The sequence below is a fragment of the Mobula hypostoma genome, chromosome 9, assembly GCF_963921235.1.
Source record: "Mobula hypostoma chromosome 9, sMobHyp1.1, whole genome shotgun sequence".
Lineage (NCBI taxonomy): Eukaryota > Metazoa > Chordata > Chondrichthyes > Myliobatiformes > Myliobatidae > Mobula > Mobula hypostoma.
The window spans coordinates 99,382,486-99,407,706 of NC_086105.1; the positions used below are offsets into that span (position 1 = coordinate 99,382,486).

At 44.0% G+C, this 25,221-nt stretch overlaps 1 protein-coding gene across 4 annotated transcripts in view; it reads left to right on the top strand.

The window, feature by feature from the left end:
* baiap3 (BAI1 associated protein 3) overlaps positions 1–25,221 on the top strand; it is a 313,607-nt gene that overhangs the window by 53,206 nt on the left and 235,180 nt on the right. The gene's annotated exons all lie outside the window — the stretch shown is intronic.

A 25,221-nucleotide genomic window follows, 5' to 3' on the forward strand; every position in this document is an offset into this window, starting at 1 on the left:
TCAGAAACCATATACAGTGTCAGTCAGTACCTATGATCAGAAACCATAGACAGTGTCTGTCAGTACCTATGATCAGAGACCATAAACAATCTAAGTCAGTACCTATGATCAGAGACGATACACAGTGTCTGTCATTACCTATGATCAGAGACCATAGAAAGTGTCTGTCAGTACCTATGGTCAGAGACCATAGACAGTGTCTGTCAGTACCTATGATCAGAGACCATAGACAGTGTCTGTCTGTACCTATGATCAGAGACCATAGACAGTGTCTGTCAGTACCTATCATCAGAAACCATAGACAGTGTCTGTCAGTACCTATGGTCAGTGCCCATATTCAGTTTCTGTGAGTACCTATGATCAGAGACCATAGACAGTGTCTGTCAGTACCTATGATCAGAGACCATAGACAGTGTCTGTCAGTACCTATTCTCAGTGCACGTGGACAGTGTCTGTCAATACCTATGATCAGAGACCATAGACAGTGTCTGTCAGTACCGATGATCAGAAACCATAGACAGTGTCTGTCAGTACCTATTCTCAGTGCACGTAGACAGTGTCTGTCAGTACCTATGATCAGAGACCATAGACAGTCTCTGTCAGTACCTATCATCAGAAACCATAGACAGCATCTGTCAGTAACTGTGATTAGAGACCATAGACAGTGTCTGTCAGTACCGATGATCAGTGCCCATAGACAGTGCCTGTCAGTACCTATGATCAGAGACCATAGACAGTCTCTGTCAGTACCTATCATCAGAAACCATAGACAGCGTCTGTCAGTAACTGTGATTAGAGACCATAGACAGTGTCTGTCAGTACCGATGATCAAAAACCATAGACAGTCTCTGTCAGTACCTATGATCAGTGCCCATAGACAGTGTCTGTCAGTACCTATAATCAGAAAACATAGACAGTGTCTGTCAGTACCTATGATCAGTGCCCATAGACAGTGTCTGTCAGTACCTATGATCAAAAACCATAGACAGTCTCTGTCAGTACCTCTGGTCAGAAACCATAGACAGTGTCTGTCAGTACCTATGATCAGAAACCATAGACAGTGTCTGTCAGTACCTATGGTCAGTGCCCATATTTAGTTTCTGTGAGTACCTATGATCAGAGACCATAGACAGTGTCTGTCAGTACCTGTGATCAGAGACCATAGACAGTGTCTGTCAGTACCTATTCTCAGTGCACGTAGACAGTGTCTGTCAGTACCTATGATCAGAGACCATAGACAGTGTCTGTCAGTACCGATGATCAGAAACCATAGACAGTGTCTGTCAGTACCTATTCTCAGTGCACGTAGACAGTGTCTGTCAGTACCTATGATCAGAGACCATAGACAGTGTCTGTCTGTACCTATCATCAGAGACCATAGACAGTGTCTGTCAGTAACTGTGATTAGAGACCATAGACAGTGTCTGTCAGTACCGATGATCAAAAACCATAGACAGTCTCTGTCAGTACCTATGATCAGAAACCATAGACAGTCTCTGTCAGTACCTATGATCAGAAACCATAGACAGTGTCTGTCAGTACCCATGATCAGAAACCATAGACAGTGTCTGTCAGTACCTATGATCAGTGCCCATAGACAGTGTCTGTCAGTACCTATGGTCAGTGCCCATATTCAGTGTCTGTGAGTACCTATGATCAGAGACCATAGACAGTGTCTGTTAAGTACCTATGATCAGAGACCATAGACAGTGTCTGTCGGTACCTATAATCAGTAAACATAGACAGTGTCTGTCACTAACTGTGATCAGAGACCATAGACAGTGTCTGTCAGTACCTATGATGAGAAACCATAGACAGTGTCTGTCAGTACCTATGATCAGAAACCATAGACAGTGTCTGTCAGTACCTATGATCAGTGCCCATAGACAGTGTCTGTCAGTACCTATAATCAGAAAACATAGACAGTCTCTGTCACTAACTGTGATTAGAGACCATCGACCGTGTCTGTCAGTACCGATGATCAGAAACCATAGACAGTGTCTGTCAGTACCTATTCTCAGTGCACGTAGACAGTGCCTGTCAGTACCTATGATCAGTGCCCATAGACAGTGTCTGTCTGTACCTATCATCAGAGACCATAGACAGTGTCTGTCAGTATCTACGATCAGAAACCATAGACAGTGTCTGTCAGTACCTATGATCAGTGCCCATAGACAGTGTCTGTCAGTACCTATGATCAGAAACCATAGACAGTGTCTGTCAGTACCTATGATCAGTGCCCATAGACAGTGTCTGTCAGTACTTATGAGCAGAAACCATAGAGAGTGTCTGTCAGTACCTATGATCAGTGCCCATAGACAGTGTCTGTCAATACCTATGAGCAGAAACCATAGAGAGTGTCTGTCAGTACCTATGATCAGGGCCCATAGACAGTCTCTGTCAGTACCTCTGGTCAGAAACCATATACAGTGTCAGTCAGTACCTATGATCAGAAACCATAGACAGTGTCTGTCAGTACCTATGATCAGAGACCATAAACAATCTAAGTCAGTACCTATGATCAGAGACGATACACAGTGTCTGTCATTACCTATGATCAGAGACCATAGAAAGTGTCTGTCAGTACCTATGGTCAGAGACCATAGACAGTGTCTGTCAGTACCTATGATCAGAGACCATAGACAGTGTCTGTCTGTACCTATGATCAGAAACCATAGACAGTGTCTGTCAGTACCTATCATCAGAAACCATAGACAGTGTCTGTCAGTACCTATGGTCAGTGCCCATATTCAGTTTCTGTGAGTACCTATGATCAGAGACCATAGACAGTGTCTGTCAGTACCTATGATCAGAGACCATAGACAGTGTCTGTCAGTACCTATTCTCAGTGCACGTAGACAGTGTCTGTCAGTACCTATGATCAGTGCCCATAGACAGTGTCTGTCAGTACCTATAATCAGAAACCATAGACAGTGTCTGTCAGTACCTATGATCAGTGCCCATAGACAGTGTCTGTCAGTACCTATGATCAAAAACCATAGACAGTCTCTGTCAGTACCTCTGGTCAGAAACCATAGACAGTGTCTGTCAGTACCTATGATCAGAAACCATAGACAGTGTCTGTCAGTACCTATGGTCAGTGCCCATATTTAGTTTCTGTGAGTACCTATGATCAGAGACCATAGACAGTGTCTGTCAGTACCTATGATCAGAGACCATAGACAGTGTCTGTCAGTACCTATTCTCAGTGCACGTAGACAGTGTCTGTCAGTACCTATGATCAGAGACCATAGACAGTGTCTGTCAGTACCGATGATCAGAAACCATAGACAGTGTCTGTCAGTACCTATTCTCAGTGCACGTAGACAGTGTCTGTCAGTACCTATGATCAGAGACCATAGACAGTGTCTGTCAGTACTTATAATCAGAAACCATAGACAGCGTCTGTCAGTAACTGTGATTAGAGACCATAGACAGTCTCTGTCAGTACCGATGATCAAAAACCATAGAGAGTCTCTGTCAGTACCTATGATCAGAAACCATAGACAGTCTCTGTCAGTACCTATGATCAGAAACCATAGACAGTGTCTGTCAGTACCCATGATCACAAACCATAGACAGTGTCTGTCAGTACCTATGATCAGTGCCCATAGACAGTGTCTGTCAGTACCTATGGTCAGTGCCCATATTCAGTGTCTGTGAGTACCTATGATCAGAGACCATAGACAGTGTCTGTTAAGTACCTATGATCAGAGACCATAGACAGTGTCTGTCGGTACCTATAATCAGTAAACATAGACAGTGTCTGTCACTAACTGTGATCAGAGACCATAGACAGTGTCTGTCAGTACCTATGATGAGAAACCATAGACAGTCTCTGTCAGTACCTATGATCAGAAACCATAGACAGTGTCTCTCAGTACCTATGATCAGTGCCCATAGACAGTGTCTGTCAGTACCTATAATCAGAAAACATAGACAGTCTCTGTCACTAACTGTGATTAGAGACCATCGACCGTGTCTGTCAGTACCTATCATCAGAAACCATAGACAGTGTCTGTCAGTACCTACCGTCAGTGCAAGTAGACAGTGCCTGTCAGTACCTATGATCAGTGCCCATAGACAGTTTCTGTCTGTACCTATCATCAGAGACCATAGACAGTGTCTGTCAGTATCTACGATCAGAAACCATAGACAGTGTCTGTCAGTACCTATGATCAGTGCCCATAGACAGTGTCTGTCAGTACCTATGATCAGAAACCATAGACAGTGTCTGTCAGTACCTATGATCAGTGCCCATAGACAGTGTCTGTCAGTACTTATGAGCAGAAACCATAGAGAGTGTCTGTCAGTACCTATGATCAGTGCCCATAGACAGTGTCTGTCAATACCTATGAGCAGAAACCATAGAGAGTGTCTGTCAGTACCTATGATCAGGGCCCATAGACAGTCTCTGTCAGTACCTCTGGTCAGAAACCATATACAGTGTCAGTCAGTACCTATGATCAGAAACCATAGACAGTGTCTGTCAGTACCTATGATCAGAGACCATAAACAATCTAAGTCAGTACCTATGATCAGAGACGATACACAGTGTCTGTCATTACCTATGATCAGAGACCATAGAAAGTGTCTGTCAGTACCTATGGTCAGAGACCATAGACAGTGTCTGTCAGTACCTATGATCAGAGACCATAGACAGTGTCTGTCTGTACCTATGATCAGAGACCATAGACAGTGTCTGTCAGTACCTATCATCAGAAACCATAGACAGTGTCTGTCAGTACCTATGGTCAGTGCCCATATTCAGTTTCTGTGAGTACCTATGATCAGAGACCATAGACAGTGTCTGTCAGTACCTATGATCAGAGACCATAGACAGTGTCTGTCAGTACCTATTCTCAGTGCACGTGGACAGTGTCTGTCAATACCTATGATCAGAGACCATAGACAGTGTCTGTCAGTACCGATGATCAGAAACCATAGACAGTGTCTGTCAGTACCTATTCTCAGTGCACGTAGACAGTGTCTGTCAGTACCTATGATCAGAGACCATAGACAGTCTCTGTCAGTACCTATCATCAGAAACCATAGACAGCGTCTGTCAGTAACTGTGATTAGAGACCATAGACAGTGTCTGTCAGTACCGATGATCAGTGCCCATAGACAGTGTCTGTCAGTACCTATAATCAGAAAACATAGACAGTGTCTGTCAGTACCTATGATTCAGTGCCCATAGACAGTGTCTGTCAGTACCTATGAGCAGAAACCATAGAGAGTGTCTGTCAGTACCTATCATCAGTGCCCATAGACAGTGTCTGTCAGTACCTATGAGCAGAAACCATAGAGAGTGTCTGTCAGTACCTATGATCAGTGCCCATAGACAGTCTCTGTCAGTACCTCTGGTCAGAAAATATAGACAGTGTCTGTCAGTACCTATAATCAGAAACCATAGACAGTGTCTGTCAGTACCTATGATCAGAGACCATAGACAGTCTAAGTCAGTACCTATGATCAGAGACCATAGACAGTGTCTGTCAGTACCTATGATCAGACACCATAGACAGTGTCTGTCAGTACCTATGGTCAGAGACCATAGACAGTGTCTGTCAGTACCTATGATCAGAGACCATAGACAGTGTCTGTCAGTACCTATGATCAGAGACCATAGACAGTGTCTGTCAGTACCTATCATCAGAAACCATAGACAGTGTCTGTCAGTACCTATGGTCAGTGCCCATATTCAGTTTCTGTGAGTACCTATGATCAGAGACCATAGACAGTGTCTGTCAGTACCTATGATCAGAGACCATAGACAGTGTCTGTCAGTACCTATTCTCAGTGCACGTAGACAGTGTCTGTCAGTACCTATGATCAGAAGACCATAGACAGTGTCTGTCAGTACCGATGATCAGAAACCATAGACAGTGTCTGTCAGTACCTATTCTCAGTGCACGTAGACAGTGTCTGTCAGTACCTATGATCAGAGACCATAGACTGTCTCTCTCAATAACTATCATCAGAAACCATAGACAGCGTCTGTCAGTAACTGTGATTAGAGACCATAGACAGTGTCTGTCAGTACCGATGATCAAAAACCATAGACAGTCTCTGTCAGTACCTATGATCAGAAACCATAGACAGTCTCTGTCAGTACCTATGATCAGAAACCATAGACAGTGTCTGTCAGTACCCATGATCACAAACCATCGACAGTGTCTGTCAGTACCTATGATCAGTGCCCATAGACAGTGTCTGTCAGTACTTATGAGCAGAAACCATAGAGAGTGTCTGTCAGTACCTATGATCAGTGCCCATAGACAGTGTCTGTCAGTACCTATGAGCAGAAAGCATAGAGAGTGTCTGTCAGTACCTATGATCAGTGCCCATAGACAGTCTCTGTCAGTACCTCTGGTCAGAAACCATAGACAGTGTCTGTCAGTACCTATAATCAGAAAACATAGACAGTGTCTGTCAGTACCTATGATTCAGTGCCCATAGACAGTGTCTGTCAGTACCTATGAGCAGAAACCATAGAGAGTGTCTGTCAGTACCTATCATCAGTGCCCATAGACAGTGTCTGTCAGTACCTATGAGCAGAAACCATAGAGAGTGTCTGTCAGTACCTATGATCAGTGCCCATAGACAGTCTCTGTCAGTACCTCTGGTCAGAAAATATAGACAGTGTCTGTCAGTACCTATAATCAGAAACCATAGACAGTGTCTGTCAGTACCTATGATCAGAGACCATAGACAATCTAAGTCAGTACCTATGATCAGAGACGATAGACAGTGTCTGTCAGTACCGATGATCAGAAACCATAGACAGTGTCTGTCAGTACCTATGGTCAGAGACCATAGACAGTGTCTGTCAGTACCTATGATCAGAGACCATAGACAGTGTCTGTCTGTACCTATGATCAGAGACCATAGACAGTGTCTGTCAGTACCTATGATCAGAGACCATAGACAATCTAAGTCAGTACCTATGATCAGAGACGATAGACAGTGTCTGTCAGTACCGATGATCAGAAACCATAGACAGTGTCTGTCAGTACCGATGATCAGAAACCATAGACAGTGTCTGTCAGTACCTATTCTCAGTGCACGTAGACAGTGTCTGTCAGTACCTATGATCAGAGACCATAGACAGTCTCTGTCAGTACCGATGATCAGAAACCATAGACAGTGTCTGTCAGTACCTATTCTCAGTGCACGTAGACAGTGTCTGTCAGTACCTATGATCAGAGACCATAGACAGTCTCTGTCAGTAACTATCATCAGAAACCATAGACAGCGTCTGTCAGTAACTGTGATTAGAGACCATAGACAGTGTCTGTCAGTACCGATGATCAAAAACCATAGACAGTCTCTGTCAGTACCTATGATCAGAAACCATAGACAGTGTCTGTCAGTACCCATGATCAGAAACCATAGACAGTGTCTGTCAGTACCTATGATCAGTGCCCATAGACAGTGTCTGTCAGTACCTATAATCAGAAAACATAGACAGTGTCTGTCAGTACCTATGATTCAGTGCCCATAGACAGTGTCTGACGGTACCTATGAGCAGAAACCATAGAGAGTGTCTGTCAGTACCTATCATTAGTGCCCATAGACAGTCTCTGTCAGTACCTCTGGTCAGAAACCATAGACAGTGTCTGTCAGTACCTATGATCAGTGCCCATAGACAGTGTCTGTCAGTACCTATGATCAGAAACCATAGACAGTGTCTGTCAGTACCTATGATCAGTGCCCATAGACAGTGTCTGTCAGTACTTATGAGCAGAAACCATAGAGAGTGTCTGTCAGTACCTATGATCAGTGCCCATAGACAGTGTCTGTCAGTACCTATGAGCAGAAACCATAGAGAGTGTCTGTCAGTACCTATGATCAGGGCCCATAGACAGTCTCTGTCAGTACCTCTGGTCAGAAACCATAGACAGTGTCTGTCAGTACCTATCATCAGAAACCATAGACAGTGTCTGTCAGTACCTATGGTCAGTGCCCATATTCAGTTTCTGTGAGTACCTATGATCAGAGACCATAGACAGTGTCTGTCAGTACCTATGATCAGGGACCATAGACAGTGTCTGTCAGTACCTATTCTCAGTGCACGTAGACAGTGTCTGTCAATACCTATGATCAGAGACCATAGACAGTGTCTGTCAGTACCGATAATCAGAAACCATAGACAGTGTCTGTCAGTACCTATTCTCAGTGCACGTAGACAGTGTCTGTCAGTACCTATGATCAGAGACCATAGACAGTCTCTGTCAGTACCTATCATCAGAAACCATAGACAGCGTCTGTCAGTAACTGTGATTAGAGACAATAGACAGTGTCTGTCAGTACCGATGATCAAAAACCATAGACAGTCTCTGTCAGTACCTATGATCAGTGCCCATAGACAGTGTCTGTCAGTACCTATAATCAGAAAACATAGACAGTATCTGTCAGTACCTATGATTCAGTGCCCATAGACAGTGTCTGTCAGTACCTATGATCAGAAACCATAGACAGTGTCTGTCAGTACCTATGATCAGAGACCATAAACAATCTAAGTCAGTACCTATGATCAGAGACGATACACAGTGTCTGTCATTACCTATGATCAGAGACCACAGACAGTGTCTGTCCGTACCTATGGTCAGAGACCATAGACAGTGTCTGTCAGTACCTATGATCAGAGACCATAAACAATCTAAGTAAGTACCTATGATCAGAGACCATAGACAGTGTCTGTCAGTACCTATCATCAGAAACCATAGACAGTGTCTGTCAGTACCTATGATCAGTGCCCATAGACAGTGTCTGTCAGTACTTATGAGCAGAAACCATAGAGAGTGTCTGTCAGTACCTATGATCAGTGCCCATAGACAGTGTCTGTCAGTACCTATGAGCAGAAACCATAGAGAGTGTCTGTCAGTACCTATGATCAGGGCCCATAGACGGTCTCTGTCAGTACCTCTGGTCAGAAACCATAGACAGTGTCTGTCAGTACCTATGATCAGAAACCATAGACAGTGTCTGTCAGTACCTATGATCAGAGACCATAAACAATCTAAGTCAGTACCTATGATCAGAGACGATACACAGTGTCTGTCATTACCTATGATCAGAGACCATAGACAGTGTCTGTCAGTACCTATGATCAGAGACCATAGACAATGTCTGTCTGTACCTATGATCAGAGACCATAGACAGTGTCTGTCAGTACCTATCATCAGAAACCATAGACAGTCTCTGTCAGTACCTATGATCAGAGACCATAGACAGTGTCTGTCTGTACCTATGATCAGAGACCATAGACAGTGTCTGTCAGTACCTATAATCAGAAAACATAGACAGTGTCTGTCAGTACCTATGATTCAGTGCCCATAGACAGTGTCTGTCGGTACCTATGAGCAGAAACCATAGAGAGTGTCTGTCAGTACCTATCATTAGTGCCCATAGACAGTCTCTGTCAGTACCTCTGGTCAGAAACCATAGACAGTGTCTGTCAGTACCTATGATCAGTGCCCATAGAGAGTGTCTGTCAGTACCTATGATCAGTGCCCATAGACAGTGTCTGTCAGTACCTATGAGCAGAAACCATAGAGAGTGTCTGTCAGTACCTATGATCAGGGCCCATAGACAGTCTCTGTCAGTACCTCTGGTCAGAAACCATAGACAGTGTCTGTCAGTACCTATCATCAGAAACCATAGACAGTGTCTGTCAGTACCTATGATCAGTGCCCATAGACAGTGTCTGTCTGTACCTATGAGCAGAAACCATAGAGAGTGTCTGTCAGTACCTATGATCAGGGCCCATAGACAGTCTCTGTCAGTACCTCTGGTCAGAAACCATAGACAGTGTCTGTCAGTACCTATCATCAGAAACCATAGACAGTGTCTGTCAGTACCTATGGTCAGTGCCCATATTCAGTTCTGTGAGTACCTATGATCAGAGACCATGGACAGTGTCTGTCAGTACCTATGATCAGGGACCATAGACAGTGTCTGTCAGTACCTATTCTCAGTGCACGTAGACAGTGTCTGTCAATACCTATGATCAGAGACCATAGACAGTGTCTGTCAGTACCGATAATCAGAAACCATAGACAGTGTCTGTCAGTACCTATTCTCAGTGCACGTAGACAGTGTCTGTCAGTACCTATGATCAGAGACCATAGACAGTCTCTGTCAGTACCTATCATCAGAAACCATAGACAGCGTCTGTCAGTAACTGTGATTAGAGACCATAGACAGTGTCTGTCAGTACCGATGATCAAAAACCATAGACAGTCTCTGTCAGTACCTATGATCAGTGCCCATAGACAGTGTCTGTCAGTACCTATAATCAGAAAACATAGACAGTGTCTGTCAGTACCTATGATCAGTGCCCATAGACAGTGTCTGTCAGTACCTATGATCAAAAACCATAGACAGTCTCTGTCAGTACCTCTGGTCAGAAACCATAGACAGTGTCTGTCAGTACCTATGATCAGAAACCATAGACAGTGTCTGTCAGTACCTATGGTCAGTGCCCATATTTAGTTTCTGTGAGTACCTATGATCAGAGACCATAGTCAGTGTCTGTCAGTACCTGTGATCAGAGACCATAGACAGTGTCTGTCAGTACCTATTCTCAGTACACGTAGACAGTGTCTGTCAGTACCTATGATCAGAGACCATAGACAGTGTCTGTCAGTACCGATGATCAGAAACCATAGACAGTGTCTGTCAGTACCTATTCTCAGTGCACGTAGACAGTGTCTGTCAGTACCTATGATGAGAGACCATAGACAGTGTCTGTCAGTACCTATTCTCAGTGCACGTAGACAGTGTCTGTCATTACCTATGATCAGAAACCATAGACAGCGTCTATCAGTAACTGTGATTAGAGACCATAGACAGTCTCTGTCAGTACCGATGATCAAAAACCATAGAGAGTCTCTGTCAGTACCTATGATCAGAAACCATAGACAGTCTCTGTCAGTACCTATTATCAGAAACCATAGACAGTGTCTGTCAGTACCCATGATCACAAACCATAGACAGTGTCTGTCAGTACCTATGATCAGTGCCCATAGACAGTGTCTGTCAGTACCTATGGTCAGTGCCCATATTCAGTGTCTGTGAGTACCTATGATCAGAGACCATAGACAGTGTCTGTTAAGTACCTATAATCAGAGACCATAGACAGTGTCTGTCGGTACCTATAATCAGTAAACATAGACAGTGTCTGTCACTAACTGTGATTAGAGACCATAGACAGTGTCTGTCAGTACCGATGATTCGAAACCATAGACAGTGTCTTTTACTACCTATTCTCAGTGCACGTAGGCAGTGTCTGTCAGTACCTATGATCAGAGACCATAGACAGTGTCTGTCAGTACCTATGATGAGAAACCATAGACAGCGTCGGTCAGTAACTGTGATTAGAGACCATACACAGTGTCTGTCAGTACCGATGATCAAAAACCATAGACAGTCTCTGTCAGTACCTATGATCAGAAACCATAGACAGTGTCTCTCAGTACCTATGATCAGTGCCCATAGACAGTGTCTGTCAGTACCTATAATCAGAAAACATAGACAGTCTCTGTCACTAACTGTGATTAGAGACCATCGACCGTTTCTGTCAGTACCTATCATCAGAAACCATAGACAGTGTCTGTCAGTACCTACCGTCAGTGCAAGTAGACAGTGCCTGTCAGTACCTATGATCAGTGCCCATAGACAGTGTCTGTCTGTACCTATCATCAGAGACCATAGACAGTGTCTGTCAGTATCTACGATCAGAAACCATAGACAGTGTCTGTCAGTACCTATGATCAGAAACCAGAGACAGCGTCTGTCAGTAACTGTGATTAGAGACCATAGACAGTGTCTGTCAGTACCTATGATCATTGCCCATAGACAGTGTCTGTCAGTACCTATGATCAGAAACCATAGACAGTGTCTGTCAGTACCTATGATCAGTGCCCATAGACAGTGTCTGTCAGTACTTATGAGCAGAAACCATAGAGAGTGTCTGTCAGTACCTATGATCAGTGCCCATAGACAGTGTCTGTCAATACCTATGAGCAGAAACCATAGAGAGTGTCTGTCAGTACCTATGATCAGGGCCCATAGACAGTCTCTGTCAGTACCTCTGGTCAGAAACCATATACAGTGTCAGTCAGTACCTATGATCAGAAACCATAGACAGTGTCTGTCAGTACCTATGATCAGAGACCATAAACAATCTAAGTCAGTACCTATGATCAGAGACGATACACAGTGTCTGTCATTACCTATGATCAGAGACCATAGAAAGTGTATGTCAGTACCTATGGTCAGAGACCATAGACAGTGTCTGTCAGTACCTATCATCAGAGACCATAGACAGTGTCTGTCTGTACCTATGATCAGAGACCATAGACAGTGTCTGTCAGTACCTATCATCAGAAACCATAGACAGTGTCTGTCAGTACCTATGGTCAGTGCCCATATTCAGTTTCTGTGAGTACCTATGATCAGAGACCATAGACAGTGTCTGTCAGTACCTATGATCAGAGACCATAGACAGTGTCTGTCAGTACCTATTCTCAGTGCACGTGGACAGTGTCTGTCAATACCTATGATCAGAGACCATAGACAGTCTCTGTCAGTACCGATGATCAGAAACCATAGACAGTGTCTGTCAGTACCTATTCTCAGTGCACGTAGACAGTGTCTGTCAGTACCTATGATCAGAGACCATAGACAGTCTCTGTCAGTACCTATCATCAGAAACCATAGACAGCGTCTGTCAGTAACTGTGATTAGAGACCATAGACAGTGTCTGTCAGTACCGATGATCAGTGCCCATAGACAGTGCCTGTCAGTACCTATGATCAGAGACCATAGACAGTCTCTGTCAGTACCTATCATCAGAAACCATAGACAGCGTCTGTCAGTAACTGTGATTAGAGACCATAGACAGTGTCTGTCAGTACCGATGATCAAAAACCATAGACAGTCTCTGTCAGTACCTATGATCAGTGCCCATAGACAGTGTCTGTCAGTACCTATAATCAGAAAACATAGACAGTGTCTGTCAGTACCTATGATCAGTGCCCATAGACAGTGTCTGTCAGTACCTATGATCAAAAACCATAGACAGTCTCTGTCAGTACCTCTGGTCAGAAACCATAGACAGTGTCTGTCAGTACCTATGATCAGAAACCATAGACAGTGTCTGTCAGTACCTATGGTCAGTGCCCATATTTAGTTTCTGTGAGTACCTATGATCAGAGACCATAGACAGTGTCTGTCAGTACCTGTGATCAGAGACCATAGACAGTGTCTGTCAGTACCTATTCTCAGTGCACGTAGACAGTGTCTGTCAGTACCTATGATCAGAGACCATAGACAGTGTCTGTCAGTACCGATGATCAGAAACCATAGACAGTGTCTGTCAGTACCTATTCTCAGTGCACGTAGACAGTGTCTGTCAGTACCTATGATCAGAGACCATAGACAGTGTCTGTCAGTACTTATAATCAGAAACCATAGACAGCGTCTGTCAGTAACTGTGATTAGAGACCATAGACAGTCTCTGTCAGTACCGATGATCAAAAACCATAGAGAGTCTCTGTCAGTACCTATGATCAGAAACCATAGACAGTCTCTGTCAGTACCTATGATCAGAAACCATAGACAGTGTCTGTCAGTACCCATGATCACAAACCATAGACAGTGTCTGTCAGTACCTATGATCAGTGCCCATAGACAGTGTCTGTCAGTACCTATGGTCAGTGCCCATATTCAGTGTCTGTGAGTACCTATGATCAGAGACCATAGACAGTGTCTGTTAAGTACCTATGATCAGAGACCATAGACAGTGTCTGTCGGTACCTATAATCAGTAAACATAGACAGTGTCTGTCACTAACTGTGATCAGAGACCATAGACAGTGTCTGTCAGTACCTATGATGAGAAACCATAGACAGCGTCGGTCAGTAACTGTGATTAGAGACCATACACAGTGTCTGTCAGTACCGATGATCAAAAACCATAGACAGTCTCTGTCAGTACCTATGATCAGAAACCATAGACAGTGTCTCTCAGTACCTATGATCAGTGCCCATAGACAGTGTCTGTCAGTACCTATAATCAGAAAACATAGACAGTCTCTGTCACTAACTGTGATTAGAGACCATCGACCGTGTCTGTCAGTACCTATCATCAGAAACCATAGACAGTGTCTGTCAGTACCTACCGTCAGTGCAAGTAGACAGTGCCTGTCAGTACCTATGATCAGTGCCCATAGACAGTGTCTGTCTGTACCTATCATCAGAGACCATAGACAGTGTCTGTCAGTATCTACGATCAGAAACCATAGACAGTGTCTGTCAGTACCTATGATCAGTGCCCATAGACAGTGTCTGTCAGTACCTATGATCAGAAACCATAGACAGTGTCTGTCAGTACCTATGATCAGTGCCCATAGACAGTGTCTGTCAGTACTTATGAGCAGAAACCATAGAGAGTGTCTGTCAGTACCTATGATCAGTGCCCATAGACAGTGTCTGTCAATACCTATGAGCAGAAACCATAGAGAGTGTCTGTCAGTACCTATGATCAGGGCCCATAGACAGTCTCTGTCAGTACCTCTGGTCAGAAACCATATACAGTGTCAGTCAGTACCTATGATCAGAAACCATAGACAGTGTCTGTCAGTACCTATGATCAGAGACCATAAACAATCTAAGTCAGTACCTATGATCAGAGACGATACACAGTGTCTGTCATTACCTATGATCAGAGACCATAGAAAGTGTCTGTCAGTACCTATGGTCAGAGACCATAGACAGTGTCTGTCAGTACCTATGATCAGAGACCATAGACAGTGTCTGTCTGTACCTATGATCAGAAACCATAGACAGTGTCTGTCAGTACCTATCATCAGAAACCATAGACAGTGTCTGTCAGTACCTATGGTCAGTGCCCATATTCAGTTTCTGTGAGTACCTATGATCAGAGACCATAGACAGTGTCTGTCAGTACCTATGATCAGAGACCATAGACAGTGTCTGTCAGTACCTATTCTCAGTGCACGTGGACAGTGTCTGTCAATACCTATGATCAGAGACCATAGACAGTGTCTGTCAGTACCGATGATCAGAAACCATAGACAGTGTCTGTCAGTACCTATTCTCAGTGCACGTAGACAGTGTCTGTCAGTACCTATGATCAGAGACCATAGACAGTCTCTGTCAGTACCTATCATCAGAAACCATAGACAGCGTCTGTCAGTAACTGTGATTAGAGACCATAGACAGTGTCTGTCAGTACCGATGATCAGTGCCCATAGACAGTGTCTGTCAGTACCTATAATCAGAAAACATAGACAGTGTCTGTCACTACCTATGATTCAGTGCCCATAGACAGTGTCTGTCAGTACCTATGAGCAGAAACCATAGAGAGTGTCTGTCAGTACCTATCATCAGTGCCCATAGACAGTGTCTGTCAGTACCTATGAGCAGAAACCATAGAGAGTGTCTGTCAGTACCTATGATCAGTGCCCATAGACAGTCTCTGTCAGTACCTCTGGTCAGAAAATATAGACAGTTTCTGTCAGTACCTATAATCAGAAACCATAGACAGTGTCTGTCAGTACCTATGATCAGAGACCATAGACAATCTAAGTCAGTACCTATGATCAGAGACAATAGACAGTGTCTGTCATTACCTATGATCAGACACCATAGACAGTGTCTGTCAGTACCTATGGTCAGAGACCATAGACAGTGTCTGTCAGTACCTATGATCAGAGACCATAGACAGTGTCTGTCTGTACCTATGATCAGAGACCATAGACAGTGTCTGTCAGTACCTATCATCAGAAACCATAGACAGTGTCTGTCAGTACCTAACGTCAGTGCCCATATTCAGTTTCTGTGAGTACCTATGATCAGAGACCATAGACAGTGTCTGTCAGTACCTATGATCAGAGACCATAGACAGTGTCTGTCAGTACCTATTCTCAATGCACGTAGACAGTGTCTGTCAGTACCTATGATCAGAAGACCATAGACAGTGTCTGTCAGTACCGATGATCAGAAACCATAGACAGTGTCTGTCAGTACCTATTCTCAGTGCACGTAGACAGTGTCTGTCAGTACCTATGATCAGAGACCATAGACTGTCTCTCTCAATAACTATCATCAGAAACCATAGACAGCGTCTGTCAGTAACTGTGATTAGAGACCATAGACAGTGTCTGTCAGTACCGATGATCAAAAACCATAGACAGTCTCTGTCAGTACCTATGATCAGAAACCATAGACAGTCTCTGTCAGTACCCATGATCAGAAACCATAGACAGTGTCTGTCAGTACCTATGATCAGTGCCCATAGACAGTGTCTGTCAGTACCTATAATCAGAAAACATAGACAGTGTCTGTCAGTACCTATGATTCAGTGCCCATAGACAGTGTCTGTCGGTACCTATGAGCAGAAACCATAGAGAGTGTCTGTCAGTACCTATCATTAGTGCCCATAGACAGTCTCTGTCAGTACCTCTGGTCAGAAACCATAGACAGTGTCTGTCAGTACCTATGATCAGTGCCCATAGACAGTGTCTGTCAGTACCTATGATCAGAAACCATAGACAGTGTCTGTCAGTACCTATGATCAGTGCCCATAGACAGTGTCTGTCAGTACTTATGAGCAGAAACCATAGAGAGTGTCTGTCAGTACCTATGATCAGTGCCCGTAGACAGTGTCTGTCAGTACCTATGAGCAGAAAGCATAGAGAGTGTCTGTCAGTACCTATGATCAGGGCCGATAGACAGTCTCTATCAGTACCTCTGGTCAGAAACCATAGACAGTGTCTGTCAGTACCTATAATCAGAAAACATAGACAGTGTCTGTCAGTACCTATGATTCAGTGCCCATAGACAGTGTCTGTCAGTACCTATGAGCAGAAACCATAGAGAGTGTCTGTCAGTACCTATCATCAGTGCCCATACACAGTGTCTGTCAGTACCTATGAGCAGAATGCATAGAGAGTGTCTGTCAGTACCTATGATCAGTGCCCATAGACAGTCTCTGTCAGTACCTCTGGTCAGAAAATATAGACAGTTTCTGTCAGTACCTATAATCAGAAACCATAGACAGTGTCTGTCAGTACCTATGATCAGAGACCATAGACAATCTAAGTCAGTACCTATGATCAGAGACGATAGACAGTGTCTGTCATTACCTATGATCAGAGACCATAGACAGTGTCTGACATTACCTATGATCAGAGACCATAGACAGTGTCTGTCAGTACCTATGGTCAGAGACCATAGACAGTGTCTGTCAGTACCTATGATCAGAGACCATAGACAGTGTCTGTCTGTACCTATGATCAGAGACCATAGACAGTGTCTGTCAGTACCTATGATCAGAGACCATAGACAATCTAAGTCAGTACCTATGATCAGAGACGATAGACAGTGTCTGTCAGTACCTATGATCAGAAACCATAGACAGTGTCTGTCAGTACCGATGATCAGAAACCATAGACAGTGTCTGTCAGTACCTATTCTCAGTGCACGTAGACAGTGTCTGTCAGTACCTATGATCAGAGACCATAGACAGTCTCTGTCAGTACCGATGATCAGAAACCATAGACAGTGTCTGTCAGTACCTATTCTCAGTGCACGTAGACAGTGTCTGTCAGTAACTATCAGCAGAAACCATAGACAGCGTCTGTCAGTAACTGTGATTAGAGACCATAGACAGTGTCTGTCAGTACCGATGATCAAAAACCATAGACAGTCTCTGTCAGTACCTATGATCAGAAACCATAGACAGTGTCTGTCAGTACCCATGATCAGAAACCATAGACAGTGTCTGTCAGTACCTATGATCAGTGCCCATAGACAGTGTCTGTCAGTACCTATAATCAGAAAACATAGACAGTGTCTGTCAGTACCTATGATTCAGTGCCCATAGACAGTGTCTGACGGTACCTATGAGCAGAAACCATAGAGAGTGTCTGTCAGTACCTATCATTAGTGCCCATAGACAGTCTCTGTCAGTACCTCTGGTGAGAAACCATAGACAGTGTCTGTCAGTACCTATGATCAGTGCCCACAGACAGTGTCTGTCAGTACCTATGATCAGAAACCATAGACAGTGTCTGTCAGTACCTATGATCAGTGCCCATAGACAGTGTCTGTCAGTACTTATGAGCAGAAACCATAGAGAGTGTCTGTCAGTACCTATGATCAGTGCCCATAGACAGTGTCTGTCAGTACCTATGAGCAGAAACCATAGAGAGTGTCTGTCAGTACCTATGATCAGGGCCCATAGACAGTCTCTGTCAGTACCTCTGGTCAGAAACCATAGACAGTGTCTGTCAGTACCTATCATCAGAAACCATAGACAGTGTCTGTCAGTACCTATGGTCAGTGCCCATATTCAGTTTCTGTGAGTACCTATGATCAGAGACCATAGACAGTGTCTGTCAGTACCTATGATCAGGGACCATAGACAGTGTCTGTCAGTACCTATTCTCAGTGCACGTAGACAGTGTCTGTCAATACCTATGATCAGAGACCATAGACAGTGTCTGTCAGTACCGATACTCAGAAACCATAGACAGTGTCTGTCAGTACCTATTCTCAGTGCACGTAGACAGTGTCTGTCAGTACCTATGATCAGAGACCATAGACAGTCTCTGTCAGTACCTATCATCAGAAACCATAGACAGCGTCTGTCAGTAACTGTGATTAGAGACAATAGACAGTGTCTGTCAGTACCGATGATCAAAAACCATAGACAGTGTCTGTCAGTACCTATGATCAGTGCCCATAGACATTGTCTGTCATTACCTATGATCAGAAACCATAGACAGTGTCTGTCAGTACCTATGATCAGAGACCATAAACAATCTAAGTCAGTACCTATGATCAGAGACGATACACAGTGTCTGTCATTACCTATGATCAGAGACCATAGACAGTGTCTGTCCGTACCTATGGTCAGAGACCATAGACAGTGTCTGTCAATACCTATGATCAGAGACCATAAACAAGCTAAGTCAGTACCTATGATCAGAGACCATAGAGAGTGTCTGTCAGTACCTATGTTCAGAAACCATAGACAGTGTCTGTCAGTACCTATGATCAGTGCCCTTAGACAGTGTCTGTCAGTACTTATGAGCAGAAACCATAGAGAGTGTCTGTCAGTACCTATGATCAGTGCCCATAGACAGTGTCTGTCAGTACCTATGAGCAGAAACCATAGAGAGTGTCTGTCAGTACCTATGATCAGGGCCCATAGACGGTCTCTGTCAGTACCTCTGGTCAGAAACCATAGACAGTGTCTGTCAGTACCTATGATCAGAAACCATAGACAGTGTCTGTCAGTACCTATGATCAGAGACGATACACAGTGTCTGTCATTACCTATGATCAGAGACCATAGACAGTGTCTGTCAGTACCTATGATCAGAGACCATAGACAGTGTCTGTCTGTACCTATGATCAGAGACCATAGACAGTGTCTGTCAGTACCTATCATCAGAAACCATAGACAGTCTCTGTCAGTACCTATGATCAGAGACCATAGACAGTGTCTGTCTGTACCTATGATCAGAGACCATAGACAGTGTCTGTCAGTACCTATAATCAGAAAACATAGACAGTGTCTGTCAGTACCTATGATTCAGTGCCCATAGACAGTGTCTGTCGGTACCTATGAGCAGAAACCATAGAGAGTGTCTGTCAGTACCTATCATTAGTGCCCATAGACAGTCTCTGTCAGTACCTCTGGTCAGAAACCATAGACAGTGTCTGTCAGTACCTATGATCAGTGCCCATAGACAGTGTCTGTCAGTACCTATGATCAGAAACCATAGACAGTGTCTGTCAGTACCTATGATCTGTGCCCATAGACAGTGTCTGTCAGTACTTATGAGCAGAAACCATAGAGAGTGTCTGTCAGTACCTATGATCAGCGCCCATAGACAGTGTCTGTCAGTACCTATGAGCAGAAACCATAGAGAGTGTCTGTCAGTACCTATGATCAGGGCCCATAGACAGTCTCTGTCAGTACCTCTGGTCAGAAACCATAGACAGTGTCTGTCAGTACCTATCATCAGAAACCATAGACAGTGTCTGTCAGTACCTATGGTCAGTGCCCATATTCAGTTTCTGTGAGTACCTATGATCAGAGACCATAGACAGTGTCTGTCAGTACCTATGATCAGGGACCATAGACAGTGTCTGTCCGTACCTATTCTCAGTGCACGTAGACAGTGTCTGTCAATAGCTATGATCAGAGACCATAGACAGCGTCTGTCAGTAACTGTGATTAGAGACCATAGACAGTGTCTGTCAGTACCGATGATCAAAAACCATAGACAGTCTCTGTCAGTACCTATGATCAGTGCCCATAGACAGTGTCTGTCAGTACCTATAATCAGAAAACATAGACAGTGTCTGTCAGTACCTATGATTCAGTGCCCATAGACAGTGTCTGTCAGTACCTATGAGCAGAAACCATAGAGAGTGTCTGTCAGTACCTATCATCAGTGCCCATAGACAGTGTCTGTCAGTACCTATGAGCAGAAACCATAGAGAGTGTCTGTCAGTACCTATGGTCAGTGCCCATATTCAGTTTCTGTGAGTACCTATGATCAGAGACCATAGACAGTGTCTGTCAGTACCTATGATCAGGGACCATAGACAGTGTCTGTCAGTACTTATGAGCAGAAACCATAGAGAGTGTCTGTCAGTACCTATGATCAGCGCCCATAGACAGTGTCTGTCAGTACCTATGAGCAGAAACCATAGAGAGTGTCTGTCAGTACCTATGATCAGGGCCCATAGACAGTCTCTGTCAGTACCTCTGGTCAGAAACCATAGACAGTGTCTGTCAGTACCTATCATCAGAAACCATAGACAGTGTCTGTCAGTACCTATGGTCAGTGCCCATATTCAGTTTCTGTGAGTACCTATGATCAGAGACCATAGACAGTGTCTGTCAGTACCTATGATCAGGGACCATAGACAGTGTCTGTCCGTACCTATTCTCAGTGCACGTAGACAGTGTCTGTCAATACCTATGATCAGAGACCATAGACAGCGTCTGTCAGTAACTGTGATTAGAGACCATAGACAGTGTCTGTCAGTACCGATGATCAAAAACCATAGACAGTCTCTGTCAGTACCTATAATCAGAAAACATAGACAGTGTCTGTCAGTACCTATGATTCAGTGCCCATAGACAGTGTCTGTCAGTACCTATGAGCAGAAACCATAGAGAGTGTCTGTCAGTACCTATCATCAGTGCCCATAGACAGTGTCTGTCAGTACCTATGAGCAGAAACCATAGAGAGTGTCTGTCAGTACCTATGATCAGTGCCCATATTCAGTTTCTGTGAGTACCTATGATCAGAGACCATAGACAGTGTCTGTCAGTACCTATGATCAGGGACCATAGACAGTGTCTGTCAGTACCTATTCTCAGTGCACGTAGAGAGTGTCTGTCAGTACCTATGATCAGTGCCCATAGACAGTCTCTGTCAGTACCTCTGGTCAGAAAATATAGACAGTGTCTGTCAGTACCTATAATCAGAAACCATAGACAGTGTCTGTCAGTACCTATGATCAGAGACCATAGACAATCTAAGTCAATACCTATGATCAGAGACCATAGACAGCGTCTGTCAGTAACTGTGATTAGAGACCATAGACAGTGTCTGTCAGTACCGATGATCAAAAACGATAGACAGTCTCTGTCAGTACCTATGATCAGTGCCCATAGACAGTGTCTGTCAATACCTATGATCAGAGACCATAGACAGCGTCTGCCAGTAACTGTGATTAGAGACCATAGACAGTGTCTGTCAGTACCTATCATCAGAAACCATAGACAGTGTCTGTCAGTACCTATGGTCAGTGCCCATATTCAGTTTCTGTGAGTACCTATGATCAGAGACCATAGACAGTGTCTGTCAGTACCTATGATCAGGGACCATAGACAGTGTCTGTAAGTACCTATTCTCAGTGCACGTAGACAGTGTCTGTCAATACCTATGATCAGAGACCATAGACAGTGTCTTTCAGTACCTATGATCAGAGACCATAGACAGTGTCTGTCTGTACCTATGATCAGAGACCATAGACAGTGTCTGTCAGTACCTATGGTCAGTGCCCATATTCAGTTTCTGTGAGTACCTATGATCAGAGACCATAGACAGTGTCTGTTAGTACCTATGATCAGAGACCATAGACAGTGTCTGTCAGTACCTATTCTCAGTGCACGTAGACAGTGTCTGTCAATACCTATGATCAGAGACCATAGACAGTGTCTGTCAGTACCGATGATCAGAAACCATAGACAGTGTCTGTCAGTACCTATGATCAGAGACCATAGACAGTCTCTGTCAGTACCTATCATCAGAAACCATAGACAGCGTCTGTCAGTAACTGTGATTAGAGACCATAGACAGTGTCTGTCAGTACCGATGATCAAAAACCATAGACAGTCTCTGTCAGTACCTATGATCAGTGCCCATAGACAGTGTCTGTCAGTACCTATAATCAGAAAACATAGACAGTGTCTGTCAGTACCTATGATTCAGTGCCCATAGACAGTGTCTGTCAGTACCTATGAGCAGAAACCATAGAGAGTGTCTGTCAGTACCTATCATCAGTGCCCATAGACAGTGTCTGTCAGTACCTATGAGCAGAAACCATAGAGAGTGTCTGTCAGTACCTATGATCAGTGCCCATAGACAGTCTCTGTCAGTACCTCTGGTCAGAAAATATAGACAGTGTCTGTCAGTACCTATAATCAGAAACCATAGACAGTGTCTGTCAGTACCTATGATCAGTGCCCATAGACTGTCTCTGTCAGTACCTCTGGTCAGAAAATATAGACAGTGTCTGTCAGTACCTATAATCAGAAACCATAGACAGTGTCTGTCAGTACCTATGATCAGAGACCATAGACAATCTAAGTCAATACCTATGATCAGAGACCATAGACAGCGTCTGTCAGTAACTGTGATTAGAGACCATAGACAGTGTCTGTCAGTACCGATGATCAAAAACGATAGACAGTCTCTGTCAGTACCTATGATCAGTGCCCATAGACAGTGTCTGTCAATACCTATGATCAGAGACCATAGACAGCGTCTGCCAGTAACTGTGATTAGAGACCATAGACAGTGTCTGTCAGTACCTATCATCAGAAACCATAGACAGTGTCTGTCAGTACCTATGGTCAGTGCCCATATTCAGTTTCTGTGAGTACCTATGATCAGAGACCATAGACAGTGTCTGTCAGTACCTATGATCAGGGACCATAGACAGTGTCTGTAAGTACCTATTCTCAGTGCACGTAGACAGTGTCTGTCAATACCTATGATCAGAGACCATAGACAGTGTCTGTCAGTACCGATAATCAGAAACCACAGACAGTGTCTGTCAGTACCTATTCTCAGTGCACGTAGACAGTGTCTCTCAGTACCTATGATCAGAGACCATAGACAGTCTCTGTCAGTACCTATCATCAGAAACCATAGACAGCGTCTGTCAGTAACTGTGATTAGAGACCATAGACAGTGTCTGTCAGTACCGATGATCAAAAACCATAGACAGTCTCTGTCAGTACCTATGATCAGTGCCCATAGACAGTGTCTGTCAGTACCTATGATCAGAAACCATAGACAGTGTCTGTCAGTACCTATGATTCAGTGCCCATAGACAGTGTCTGTCAGTACCTATGAGCAGAAACCATAGAGAGTGTCTGTCAGTACCTATCATCAGTGACCATAGACAGTGTCTGTCAGTACCTATGAGCAGAAACCATAGAGAGTGTCTGTCAGTACCTATGATCAGTGCCCATAGACAGTGTCTGTCAGTACCTCTGGTCAGAAGATATAGACAGTGTCTGTCAGTACCTATAATCAGAAACCATAGACAGTGTCTGTCAGTACCTATGATCAGAGACCATAGACAATCTAAGTCAGTACCTATGATCAGAGACGATAGACAGTGTCTGTCAGTACCTATTCTCAATGCACGTAGACAGTGTCTGTCAGTACCTATGATCAGAGACCATAGACAGTGTCTGTCAGTACCAATGATCAGAAACCATAGACAGTGTCTGTCAGTACCTATGATCAGAAACCATAGACAGTGTCTGTCAGTACCTATGATCAGTGCCCATAGACAGAGTCTGTCAGTACTTATGAGCAGAAACCATAGACAGTGTCTGTCAGTACCTATGATCAGTGCCCATAGACAGTGTCTGTCAGTACCTATGAGCAGAAACCATAGAGAGTGTCTGTCAGTACCTATGATCAGGGCCCATAGACAGTCTCTGTCAGTACCTCTGGTCAGAAACCATAGACAGTGTCTGTCAGTACCTATCATCAGAAACCATAGACAGTGTCTGTCAGTACCTATGGTCAGTGCCCATATTCAGTTTCTGTGAGTACCTATGATCAGAGACCATAGACAGTGTCTGTCAGTACCTATGATCAGGGACCATAGACAGTGTCTGTAAGTACCTATTCTCAGTGCACGTAGACAGTGTCTGTCAATACCTATGATCAGAGACCATAGACAGTGTCTGTCAGTACCGATAATCAGAAACCACAGACAGTGTCTGTCAGTACCTATTCTCAGTGCACGTAGACAGTGTCTCTCAGTACCTATGATCAGAGACCATAGACAGTCTCTGTCAGTACCTATCATCAGAAACCATAGACAGCGTCTGTCAGTAACTGTGATTAGAGACCATAGACAGTGTCTGTCAGTACCGATGATCAAAAACCATAGACAGTCTCTGTCAGTACCTATGATCAGTGCCCATAGACAGTGTCTGTCAGTACCTATAATCAGAAAACATAGACAGTGTCTGTCAGTACCTATGATCAGTGCCCATAGACAGTGTCTGTCAGTACCTATGATCAGAAACCATAGAGAGTGTCTGTCAGTACCTATCATCAGTGACCATAGACAGTGTCTGTCAGTACCTATGAGCAGAAACCATAGAGAGTGTCTGTCAGTACCTATGATCAGTGCCCATAGACAGTGTCTGTCAGTACCTCTGGTCAGAAGATATAGACAGTGTCTGTCAGTACCTATAATCAGAAACCATAGACAGTGTCTGTCAGTACCTATGATCAGAGACCATAGACAATCTAAGTCAGTACCTATGATCAGAGACCATAGACAGTGTCTGTCAGTACCTATTCTCAGTGCACGTAGACAGTGTCTGTCAGTACCTATGATC